A 12,118-nucleotide genomic window follows, 5' to 3' on the forward strand; every position below is an offset into this window, starting at 1 on the left:
CCTCAAATGTAAGTTGTCCGCCACAGTGAAATGGGCTACTTCTATGTGAATTATGAGGAGGTGGAACTCACCTCATTTCAAACTGTTGTTAGAAAATCATGAATTAACAAGTTGAAACATAGCCAATAGATAATTAGCAGGCAGCGTGCCTTGGTTTGAGGGCTGCAAAGGTTAACTTTCCTGTTGTGACAAAGCACTGTAAATAATGTTGTAATGTCCTTAACCCAACACTGAGCGACCTTGTCAAGATATACGGACATAATGGTTAAAAATACCATATGAGGTGTTATTGCATAACATTATTGGTGCAAACTATATACACGTCCTAGGGTTAAAAATACTATCCACCTAATTTTCGAACACTTTAAAAACATGGAAGCCAAACGCGGAATAATAATTCATATGCGCGCTACTAGAAATCCCTGCAATAGCATGTTTCTGTCAGCCGATCACTGACCTGCTAATGTGCCTGGACCTTTGAAGGCTAAACTGCAGAGAAAAAACCCATAACTGATCCAAATGGTTGTGTGGACCCATATACACACTGACCCAAAGATACATTTTACACTATCATTAGCTAGGTTTTCATCTAATTGGTGACAGATTTCTATGCAAATATAAAAAAAATCTGCTAAAGAAAATATACACGGTTTCCTGAGTGGTAGTGGTAGGACCACACACCATCACGTGACTCCAAGTTTACTTCCATATAATGGTTATTATATTAATATTTGGACATAAAGGTGTTTCCACCACCATTTCTCGCATAATTAATTTTACCAACACAAAAACATCCCACCGTGTCGAACTAAGAAATGATCTGTCGGCATTTCTAAAATTGTACCAAAACTTCATGTTTCCATCATAACTGTCATGATTTATTTTTATACAGTATGACTTTACTCGCATAACTGTGGATGGAAAAGTGATTAGTGTTGCTTCAATGCTGGAGAATTAGATGTGTGTGTTATATTTGAACTCACAGTTTAATAGTTGGTGCACCTACAGTATTCATCTTCGTAAATGTACATATATAGCTCTATGTGGGCACTGCGAAAACATACTACCTGTAAGTGTTTGTTAGACCAACAAACAATTCCCTGTTTTAATTCCAATGCACATTATATTTTATATTCTGAGTCTGGTTCTTACAACAGGTTACCATAGTATCACTGCATTTCTCAGAAAATCCAAATTTTATAGTTTAATCATCAAAATTAAGCCTTGACTCTTATCTAAAAGCTGGGCCAGAGACAATTATCAAAATATTACACTCACTACCCACAAACAGATGGGAGCCCTGGGAAATCACTCCAGCTTTCGTCACTAGCATTGCAAGGCCTGAAAACAAGTTACAGTTGCCCATGAAGCCTGGGACTCACAGTGTAAACATAATTTCCTCCCACGAATACAACCGGGACAACCCGTTAGCTTTGCTGCTAATAAGAAGGTACAAAAGTAATTTCTGGGTGTCCCAGGAGGTGCGAAAAGTCATTTTTACCATTTGAGCTTGATGGGTTCCGTTAAATGTATTTTTATTTCACCTTTATTTTAACCAGGTAGGCTAGTTGAGAACAAGTTCTCATTTGCAACTGCAACATGGCCAAGATAAAGGATAGCAATTCGACACATACAACATCACAGAGTTACACATGGAATAAACAAAACATACAGTAGAACAAAAGAAAACAAAAAGTCTACATACAGTGAGTGCAAATGAGGTAAGTTAAGGCAATAAATAGGCCATGGTGGCGAAGTAATTACAACATAGCAATTAAACACTGGAATGGTAGATGTGCAGAAGATGAATGTGCAAGTAGAGATACTGGGGTGCAAAGGAGCAAGATAAATAAATAAATACAGTATGGGGATGAGGTAGGTAGATAGATGGGCTATTTACAGATGGGCTATGTACAGGTGCAGTGATCTGGGATCTGCTCAAAGCTAGTGAGTGAGATGTGAGTCTCCAGCTTCAGAGATTTTTGCAGAGAACTGGAAGGAAAGACGACCAAAGGAGGAATTGGCTTTGGGGGTGAACAGTGAGATATACCTGCTAGAGCGCGTGCTACGAGTGGGTGCTTCTATGGTGACCAGTGAGCTGAGATAAGGCGGGGCTTTACCTAGCAGAGACTTGTAGATAACCTGTAGCCAGTGGGTTTGGCAACGAGTATGAAGTGAGGGCCAACCAACGAGAGCGTACAGGTCACAATGGTGGGTAGTGTATGGGGCTTTGGTGACAAAACGGATGGCACTGTGATAGACTGCATCCAGATTGTTGAGTAGAGTGTTGGAGGCTATTTTATAGATGACATCACCGAAGTTGAGGATCGGTAGGATGGTCAGTTTTACAAGGGCATGTTTGGCAGCATGAGTGAAGGATGCTTTGTTGCGATATAGGAGGCCAATTCTAGATTTAATTTTGGATTGGAAAGGCTTAATGTGAGTCTGGAAGGAGAGTTTACAGTCTAACCAGACACTCAGGTATTTGTAGTTGTCCACGTATTCTAAGTCAGAGCCGTCCAGAGTAGTGATGCTGGACGGGCGAGCAGGTGCGGGCAGTGATCGATTGAGTAGCATGCATTTAGTTTTACTTGCGTTTAGGAGCAGTTAGAGGCCACGGAAGGAGAGTTGTATGGCACTGAAGGTCATCTGGAGATTAGTTAACACAGTGTCCAAAGAGGGGCCAGAAGTATACAGAATGGTGTCGTCTGCGTAGAGGTGGATCAGAGAATCACCAGCAGCAAGAGCAACATCATTGATGTATACAGAGAAGAGAGTCGGCCTGAAAATTGAACCCTGTGGCACACCCATAGACTGCCAGAGGTCCGGACAACAGGCCCTCCGAATTGACACACTGAACTCTATCAGAGAAGTAGTTGGTAAACCAGGTGAGGCAATCATTTGAGAAACCAAGGCTGTAGAGTCTGCCAATAAGAATGTAGTGATTGACAGAGTCGAAAGCCTTGGCCAGGTCGATGAATACGGCTGCACAGTAATGTCTCTTATCGATGGCGGTTATGATGTCGTTTAGGACCTTGAGCGTGGCTAAGGTGCACCCATGACCAGCTCTGAAACCAGATTGCAAAGCAGAGAAGGTACGGTGGGATTTGAAATGGTTGGTAATCTGTTTGTTAACTTGGCTTTCGAAGACCTTAGAAAGACAGGGTAGGATAGATATAGGTCTGTAGCTGTTTGGGTCTAGAGTGTCACCCCCTTTGAAGAGGGCGATGACCGCGGCAGCTTTCCAATCTTTGGGAATCTCAGACAAAACGAAAGAGAGGTTGAACAGGCTAGTAATAGGGGTTGCAACAATTTCGGCAGATTTTAGGAAGAGAGGGTCCAGATTGTCTAGCCCAGCTGATTTGTATGGGTCCAGATTTTGCAGCTGTTTCAGAACATCAGCTATCTGGATTTGGGTGAAGGAGAAATGGTGGGGGTTTGGCGGATTGCTGTGGAGGGTGCCAGGCAGTTGACCGGGGTAGGGGTAGCCAGGTGGAAAGCATGGCCAGCCGTAGAGAAATGCTTATTGAAATTCTCAATTATAGTGGATTTATCGGTGGTAACAGTGTTTCCTAGCCTCAGAGCAGTGGGCAGCTAGGAGGAGGTGCTCTTATTCCCCATGGACTTTACAGTGTCCCAGAACTTTTTGGAGTTTGTACTACAGGATGCAAATTTCTGTTTGAAAAAGCTAGACTTAGCTTTTCTAACTGCCTGTGTATATTTGTTCCTAACTTCCCTGAAAAGTTGCATATCACGGGGGCTATTTGATGCTAATGCAGAACGCCACAGGATGTTTTTGTGCTGGTCAAGGGCAGACAGGTCTGGAGTGAACCAAGGACTATATCTATTCCTAATTCTACATTTTTTAAGTGGGGCATGCTTATTTAAGATTGTGAGGAAGGCACTTTTAAAGAATAGCCAGGCATCATCTACTGACGGGATGAGGTCAATATCATTCCAGGATACCCCGGCCAGCTTGATTAGAAAGGCCTGCTCGCAGAGGTGTTTTAGGGAGCGTTTGACAGTGATGAGGGGTGGTCGTTTGGTCGCAGACCCATTACAGATGCAGGCAATGAGGCAGTGATCGCTGAGATCTTGATTGAAAACAGCAGAGGTGTATTTGGAGGGCGAGTTAGTTAGGATGACATCTATGAGGGTGCCCGTGTTTACGGACTTGGGGTTGTACCTGGTAGGTTCATTGATCATTTGTGTGAGATTGAGGGCATCAAGCTTCGATTGTAGGATGGCCGGAGTGTTAAGCATGTCCTAGTTTAGGTCACCTATTAGCACGAGCTCAGAAGATAGATGGGGGGATTATTGAGGGCACAGCTGGGGGCAGAGGGAGGTCTATAGCAAGCGACAACAGTGAGAGACTTGCTTCTGGAAAGGTGAATTTTTAGAAGTAGAAGCTCGAATTGTTTGGGTACAGACTTGGATAGTAATACAGAACTCTGCAGGCTATCTTTGCAGTAGATTGCAACACCGCCCCTTTGGCAGTTCTATCTTGTCGGAAAATGTTATAGTTAGCGATGGAGATTTCAGGGTTTTTGGTGGTTTTCCTAAGCCAGCATTCAGACACGGCTAAGACAACCCGGATGTGGGTTGGCAGAGTGTGCTAAAGCAGTGAGTAAAAACAAACTTAGGGAGTAGGCTTCTAATGTTAACATGCATGAAACCAAGGCTTTTATGGTTACAGAAGTCAACAAATGTGAGCACCTGGGGAGTGGGAGTGGAGCTAGGCACTGCAGGACCTGGATTAACCTCCACATCACCAGAGGAACAGAGGATAAGGGTACGTCTAAAGGCTATACAAACTGGCCATCTAGCATGTTTGGAACAGAGAGTAAAAGGAGCAGGATTCTGGGCACGACAGCATAGATTCAAGGCATAGTGTACAGACAAAGGTATGGTAGGATGGTAGGATGTGAGTACATTGGAGGTAAACCTAGGCATTGAGTAATGATGAGAGATATAGTCTCTAGAGACGTTTAAACCAGGTATGTAGGAGGTAGAACAACAGGGTTGGTTAAGGCATATTGAGCAGGGCTAGAGGCTCTACAGTGAAATAAGACAGTAATCACTAACCAGGACAGTAATGGACGAGGAATATTGATATTAGAGAGAGGCATGCATAGCCAAGTGAACATATGTGTCCAGTGAGTGGTTGGGCTGACTGGCGACACGGTGATTCAGACAGTTAGCAGGCCGAGGCTAAACAAGCTAGCAGTTAGCAGACCGGGGCTGGCAAGCTAGCAGTTGGCAGACCGGGACAAGCAGTTAGCAGACCGGGACAGGCAAGCTAGCAGTTTGCAGACCGGGGCAAGCAAGCTAGCAGTTCGCAGACCGGGGCAAGCAAGCTAGCAGTTAACAGACCGGGGCTAGCAAGTTAGCCTTTGGGGGACGTCGCGATGGGGGTAAGTCTGTTTTTGCCTCTTCGTGCGGTGACGTCGATAGACCAGTCGTTGAATTAGTAGGGTTCCAAGTAGCTCTAGGTAGCTAGTAGGCCGCGGTTAGCAGAACGGGCATTCAGCGGACGTCGCGCTTGAGGGGCCTGTTGGAATCCTCGGGCAGATTATGTCGGTTTTCCAGTCATAAAGGATTGGCGGGGTTCCGTGCCCCGTACCGGCAGTAGAAGGGGTCCGGATATTGTAGCCCAGGAGTGGGCTTCGGTGGTAGCACAGGAGCCCTGGCCGGGCTAGCTTCAGGCTAATTGGTGCTTGCTCCGGGATGGAAACGCTAGCCAGGAGCAGTCAGCTGGGATTGCGGTTAGCTAGTTGTGAAGATCCAGATGAAAATGTTCAGAGTTTGCGGTAGGAATCCAGGGATATGGGAGAAGAAAATAAAAAAAATTATAATAGGTCCGTTATGTTCTGGTTTGAGTCACATTGTTCGAACTGGCGAGAGCTTTCCGAGCTAAAGGTTAGCTGATGACAGCTAGCCTGTATGTAGTTAGCTGGCTAGCTTCAGTTGAGGGATTCCAGATCCGAAGTAAATAGAAATACTTTTGAAAAAAAAACTGATTCACGCCACATTAGGTGAGGCGGGTTGCAGGAGAGTATTACGAAGTTTTGAGGTTTAGGAAAATATTTTTAAAAGATATGCGAAGAAAAAGATGTAAAAAGATATATACAAGGGACAAGACAAAGACAAAGACGTCTGACTGCTACGCCATCTTGGATCAAATGTCGAAGCCCTGAAGTATTCTGTGGGAGTAATTCTTCTTAGTGAATTAGTAAAGAGGCGAGTCTGGGATGCTGGCCTTCTAGGCAGAGTTCCTCTGTCCAGTGTCTGTGTTCTTTTGCCCATCTATTCTTTTTATTGGCCAGGCTTTTTCTTTGCAACTCTGCCTAGAAGGACAGCATCCCGGAGTCGCCTCTTCACTGTTGACATTGAGAATGGTGTTTTGCGGGTACTATTTAATGAAGCTGCCAGTTGAGGATTTGTGAGGCATCTGTTTTTCAAACTAGACAGTCTAATGTACTTGTCCTCTTGCTCAGTTGTGCACCGGGGCCTCACACTCCTCTTTCTATTCTGGTTAGAGCCAGTTTGCGCTGTTCTGTGAAGGGAGTAGTACACAGCGCTGTACCAGATCTTCAGATTCTTGGCAATTTCTTGCATGGAACAGCCCTCATTTCTCAGAACAAGAATAGACTAACGAGTTTCAGAAGAAAGTCTTTGTTTCTAGGCATTTTGAGCCTGTAATCGAACCCACAAATGCTGATGCTCCAGATACTAAACTAGTCTAAAGAAGGCCAGTTTCATTGCTTCTTTAATCAGTACAACAGTTTTCAGCTGTGCTAACAACTGCAAAAGGGTTTCCTAATGATCAATTAGCCTTTTAAAATGATAAACTTGGATTAGCTAACACAATGTGCCATTGGAACACAGGAGTGATGGTTTCTGATAACGGGCCTCTGTACACCTATGTAGATATTCCATAAAACATCAGCCATTTCCAGCTACAACAGTCATTTACAACATTAACAATGTCTACACTTTATTTCTGACCAATTTTATGTTATTTTAATGGACAAAAAAATGTGCTTTTCTTTCAAAAACAACGACATTTCTAAGTGACCCCAAACTTTTGAACGGTAGTGTATATTAATTAGTAAAATCCCTAACCTCTACCCTAGCGAGTCATTATCATACAAGTACATTTACTGAGATTTTTCACCATTATTTTCATGCTGAATCAAATTATTCTGGTGAGAGGGTTACACAAGAGTGCAGCCTGCTCCGTACAGCCCTGTTTAATATTCATGGTTTGTTGTTCTGCGCAGCATAAACCCACTGTTTTCTTCCTTCACACTTTATTTCTTCTCCACAATCAATATCTCTATGCCGGAGAGGAAAATTGTATTTTCTCTGCCTCAGTTTATCTCAGCTTGGAGATTAATTACATTTACCATTGTGAGCCTGATTGACATTTATTATGATCAGACAGATCAGATAGCATTTGGGGGAAAATTTCACTTTCCAGCTCTACATCTAATGTTTAGCACATTCATTCCTACATTGCTTTAATTTCTGCCAAAGGCAATGCATACATCAGGAGCTTTGAACTCTAATTCAACTCCAACAGTGACAGTAATTCCAAGTCGGCTATGGCTTTGGGTAAATTGTGTATTGTGGAAATCGTACGTGGTCACTGTCGTCTATTAGCGAAACCTAGTGGGGCAATACCAGCCGAGTATTGTACATACATGTGAGGCACTGATGTAAGCGATTCATTTTGTAAGACCACAAGTAAAGTCTGAGTCAAGTCAATACATTACAACTGGCGACAACAATATGGAAATAAAAATGAACCTTTTCCACTCAAGAAGCTGGGTGAGTGCAGGAAAGTTCATTTCTAAAAGGACTTTTCATGAAAAACGAGGTAAAACCTTGCCTAGCCATTCAGCTAACACAGCTAACTAGCAAACAAGTGAGCGAGCAAGCGAAAGAAGCTAAGAACAATGGCACTGAGCTTACCTTCTCTCCCGCCGTTTGAATATTCCGACCCTGCCAGTGATGGTTTGCAATGAGCAAAAATTGACTAATGGTTTCAAAGTGTTCATCAATACTTCGGGAGTCAAAGATGCAGCAAAAAAATGAGCTCACTCTCACCACTCTAATGGATAGAGCAAGAGCAATGGAGGCTGTTGACAAGCAGCCGGCCAGAATGGAAAGACTGAATATCAATGCAGTTCAACAGGGAAAAGGTGAACAAAAACAACCCAGATGGGAATGGAATAAAAAGGGAAAACAAGATTTTCTTAATCCAACAAGTACGCTTCAGATGTGGTCAGGAGGGCCATACTGGAAGGGTATGTTCCATCACACAAGGTAAACAATGCATCAAATGTTGCAAAGATGGACATTTCCCCAAAACGTTCATGACAAAGACAAAACTGAAGGTAAATCAAGTCACAAACACAATGCTAAACAAAAGGACAAAACAGACAATGACAGATCAAATCTAATCAAATTTTATTGGTCACATACACATGGTTAGCAGATGTTAACGTGAGTGTAGCGAAATGCTTGTGCTTCTAGTTCCGACAGCGCAGTAATATCTAACAAGTAATCTAACAATTCCCCAACAACGACCTAATACACCCAAATCTAAAGGGGTGAATGAGAATATGTACATATAAGTATATGGATGAGTGATGGCTGAGCGGCATAGGCAAGGTGCAGTAGACGGTATAAAATACAGTATATACATGTGATATGAGTAATGTAAGATTAAGGTGGTATTTAAAATGGCATTTTTTAAAGTGACTAGTAATCCATTTATTAAAGTGTCCAGTGATTGGGTCTCAATGTAGGCAGCAGCCTCTCTGAGTTAGATTGCCGTTTAGCAGTCGGATGGCCTTGAGATAGAAGCTGTTTTTCAATCACTCGGTCCCAGCTTTGATGCACCTGTACTGACCTCACCTTCTGGATGATAGCAGTGTGAACAGGCAGTGGCCCGGGTAGTTGTTGTCCTTGATGATATTTTTGGCCTTCCTGTGACATCGGGTGCTGTAGGTGGAGGGCAGGTAGTTTGCCCCTGATAGAGCCTTGCGGTTCGAGGGCGGTGCAGTTGCCGTACCAGGCTGTGATACAGCCCGACAGGATGCTCTCGATTGTGCATCTGTAAAAGGTTGTCAGGATTTTGGGTGACAAGACAAATTTCTTCAGCCTCCTGAGATTGAAGAGGCGCTGTTGCGCGTTCTTTACCACACTGTCTGTGTGAGTGGACCATGTGAACGCCCAGGGACTTAAAACTTTCGACCTTCTCCACTGTTGTCCCTTCAATGTGGATAGGGGGGTGCTCCCTCTGCTGTTTCCTGAAGTCCACGATCATCTCCTTTGTTGACATTGAGTGAGAGGCTGTTTTCCTGACACCACACTCCGAGTGCCCTCACGTCCTCCCTGTAGGCTATCTCGTCGATGTTGGTGATCAGGCCCACTACTGTTGTGTCGTCTGAATACTTGATGATTGAGTTGGAGTCGTGCATGGCCACGCAGTCGTGGGTGAACAGGGAGTACAGGAGAGGGCTGAGCACGCACCCTTGTGGGGCCCCAGTGTTGAGGGTCAGCGAAGTGGAGATGTTGTTTCCTACCTTCACCACCTGGGGGCAGCCCGTCAGAAAGTCCAGGAGCCAGTTGCACAGGGCGGGGTTGAGACCCAGGGCCTCCAGCTTGATGATGAGCTTGGCGGGTACTATGGTGTAGAATGCTGAGCTGTAGTCAATGAACAGCATTCTTACATAGTTATTATTTTTGTCCATATGGGATAGGGCAGTGTGCAGTGGGATGGTGATTGTGTAATCTGTGGACCTGTTGGGGCGGTATGCAAATTGAAGTGGTCTAGGTGGCAGTGATATGATCCTTGACTAGCTTCTCAAAGCACTTCATGGTGACAGAAGTGAGTGCTACAGGGCGGTAGTCATTTAGTTCAGTTATCTTTGTCTTCTTGGGTACAGGAATAATGGTAGCCATCTTGAAGCATGTGGGGACAACAGACTGGGATAGGGAGCGATTTAATATGTCCGTAAACACACCAGTTCTCGTCTGAGCATTGCTCTGAGGACGCGGCTAGTGATGTCGTCTTGGCCAACAGCCTTGCGAGGGTTAACAAGTTCAAATGTTTTACTCATGTCAGCCACGGAGAAGGAGAGAGAGGGGGCGCAATCTTTGTTAGCGAGCCGCGACGGTGGCACTGTATTATCCTCAAAGCGGGCATGGAAGGTATTTAGTTGGCCTGGAAGCGTGACGTCGGTGTCCGTGACGTGATTGTTTTTGTAGTCCGTGATTTCCTGTAGACCCTGCCACATACGTCTCGTGTCTGAGCCGTTGAATTGCGACTCCACCTTGTCCCTGTACCGGTATTTTGCTTGTTTGATTGCCTTGCGGAGGGAATAACTACACTGCTTATATTCAGCCATATTTCCAGACCTCTTTCCACGGTTAAATGAGGTGCATTGCGCTTTCAGTTTTGCGCAAATACCGACATCCATCCACGGTTTCTGGTTATGATATGTTTAGAATTTAGGTAGCCTTGTTCTCAAATTTGCTTTGTTAAAATCCCCAGCTACAATAAATGCAGCCTCCGGATATATAGTTTCCAGTTTTACATAGAGTCTAGTGAAGTTCCTTGAGGGCCGTCTTGCTGTTCGCTTGAGGAGGAATGTACACAGCTGTGACTATAACTGGCAAGAATTCTCTTGGTAGATAAAATGGACGGTATTTGATTGCAAGGAATTCTGGGTCAGGTGAGCAGAAGGACTTCTCCTGTATGTTATTATGATTACACTCTGAGTTGTTAATCATAAAGCTTACACCCCCGCACTTCCTCTTCCCAGAGAGGTGTTTATCTCTGTCGGTGCGATGGATGGAGAAGCCTGGTGGCTGAACTGATTCTGACAACATATCCCGAGAGAGCCATGTTTCCGTGAAACTGAGACTATTACAATCTCTGATGTCTCTCTGGAAGGCAACCCTTTCTTGAATTACGTCTACCTTGTTGTCAAGAGACTGGATATTGGCGAGTAGTATACTCGGGAGCGGTGAGCGATTTGTATGTCTATGGAGCCTGACCAGAAGGCCGCTCCGTCTGCCCCTTCTGCGGCGCCATTGTTTTGGGTCTGCTACTGGGATCAGATCCATTGTCCTGGGTGGTGGTCCGAACAAAGGATCTGCTTTGTGAAAGTCGTATTCCTGGTCGAAATGTTGGTATGTTGATGTTGCTCTTATATCCAATAGTTCTTCCAGGCTGTATGTACTAATACTTAAGATTTCCTGGGGTAACAATGTAAAAAATAATACATAAAAAAACGAAATACTGCCTAGTTTCCTAAGAACACGAAGCGAGGCGACCATCTCTGTCAGCGCCATTTTAGTCAATGATGAACATGTGTTCATACTTATCAGCAGTACTGATGACGCTGAAATGCAGTTAATTAGTCAATGGCCAGCCAGTTAACATGTTCATTTACTCTGAGGTTAGCTGTAATATTGTGGGCAAAGCAACATTCAGTTATTTGCAGACAAAATACGATGTGCAATTGAAACCAACATCCCAAGTTATTTTACCCATATGGTTCAACAACAACCATTAGCAGTAGAGGGCCTGTTCACTAACAACATTACAACAGTTGATAGTTCTGCATTTTGCACGTAGGGTCAAAAGTACACGTAAACTCAGTCCAATCTGATGACACAAAGACATTCAAAGCTGTACAGCAGGAGGAATACAAAGACTGTTGTCACACATGCTGCACAGCCAGTATGCAGAATACTACTCAGTGTCAGGAAGCTTGTTGAAGAGAAAACGAACAAGCTAGAGGACATGGATGTTATTGAGAAAGTAAATGGACCGACACCATGGTTGTTACCATTGGTTGTAGTGCACAATAAAACTGGTGACAGCAGGGTATATTATATATTAATATATATATATATATATTAATTGATGTTAACCTCAAATGCTTTCTTATATTGATTAATCTCCACTGTTGGGCTTTGATCTGAAGTCATTGTCATTTTATTAAGCTGGCTGAAAACCATTTGTTTTTTTATTATTTCTTAAATTGTTAGCCCAGAAAATCTTAAGTGTTATTACATATAGCCGGGAAGAACTAAT

This window comes from Salmo salar, chromosome 13 (assembly GCF_965601325.2).
Source record: "Salmo salar chromosome 13, fSalSal1, whole genome shotgun sequence".
Classification (NCBI taxonomy): domain Eukaryota; kingdom Metazoa; phylum Chordata; class Actinopteri; order Salmoniformes; family Salmonidae; genus Salmo; species Salmo salar.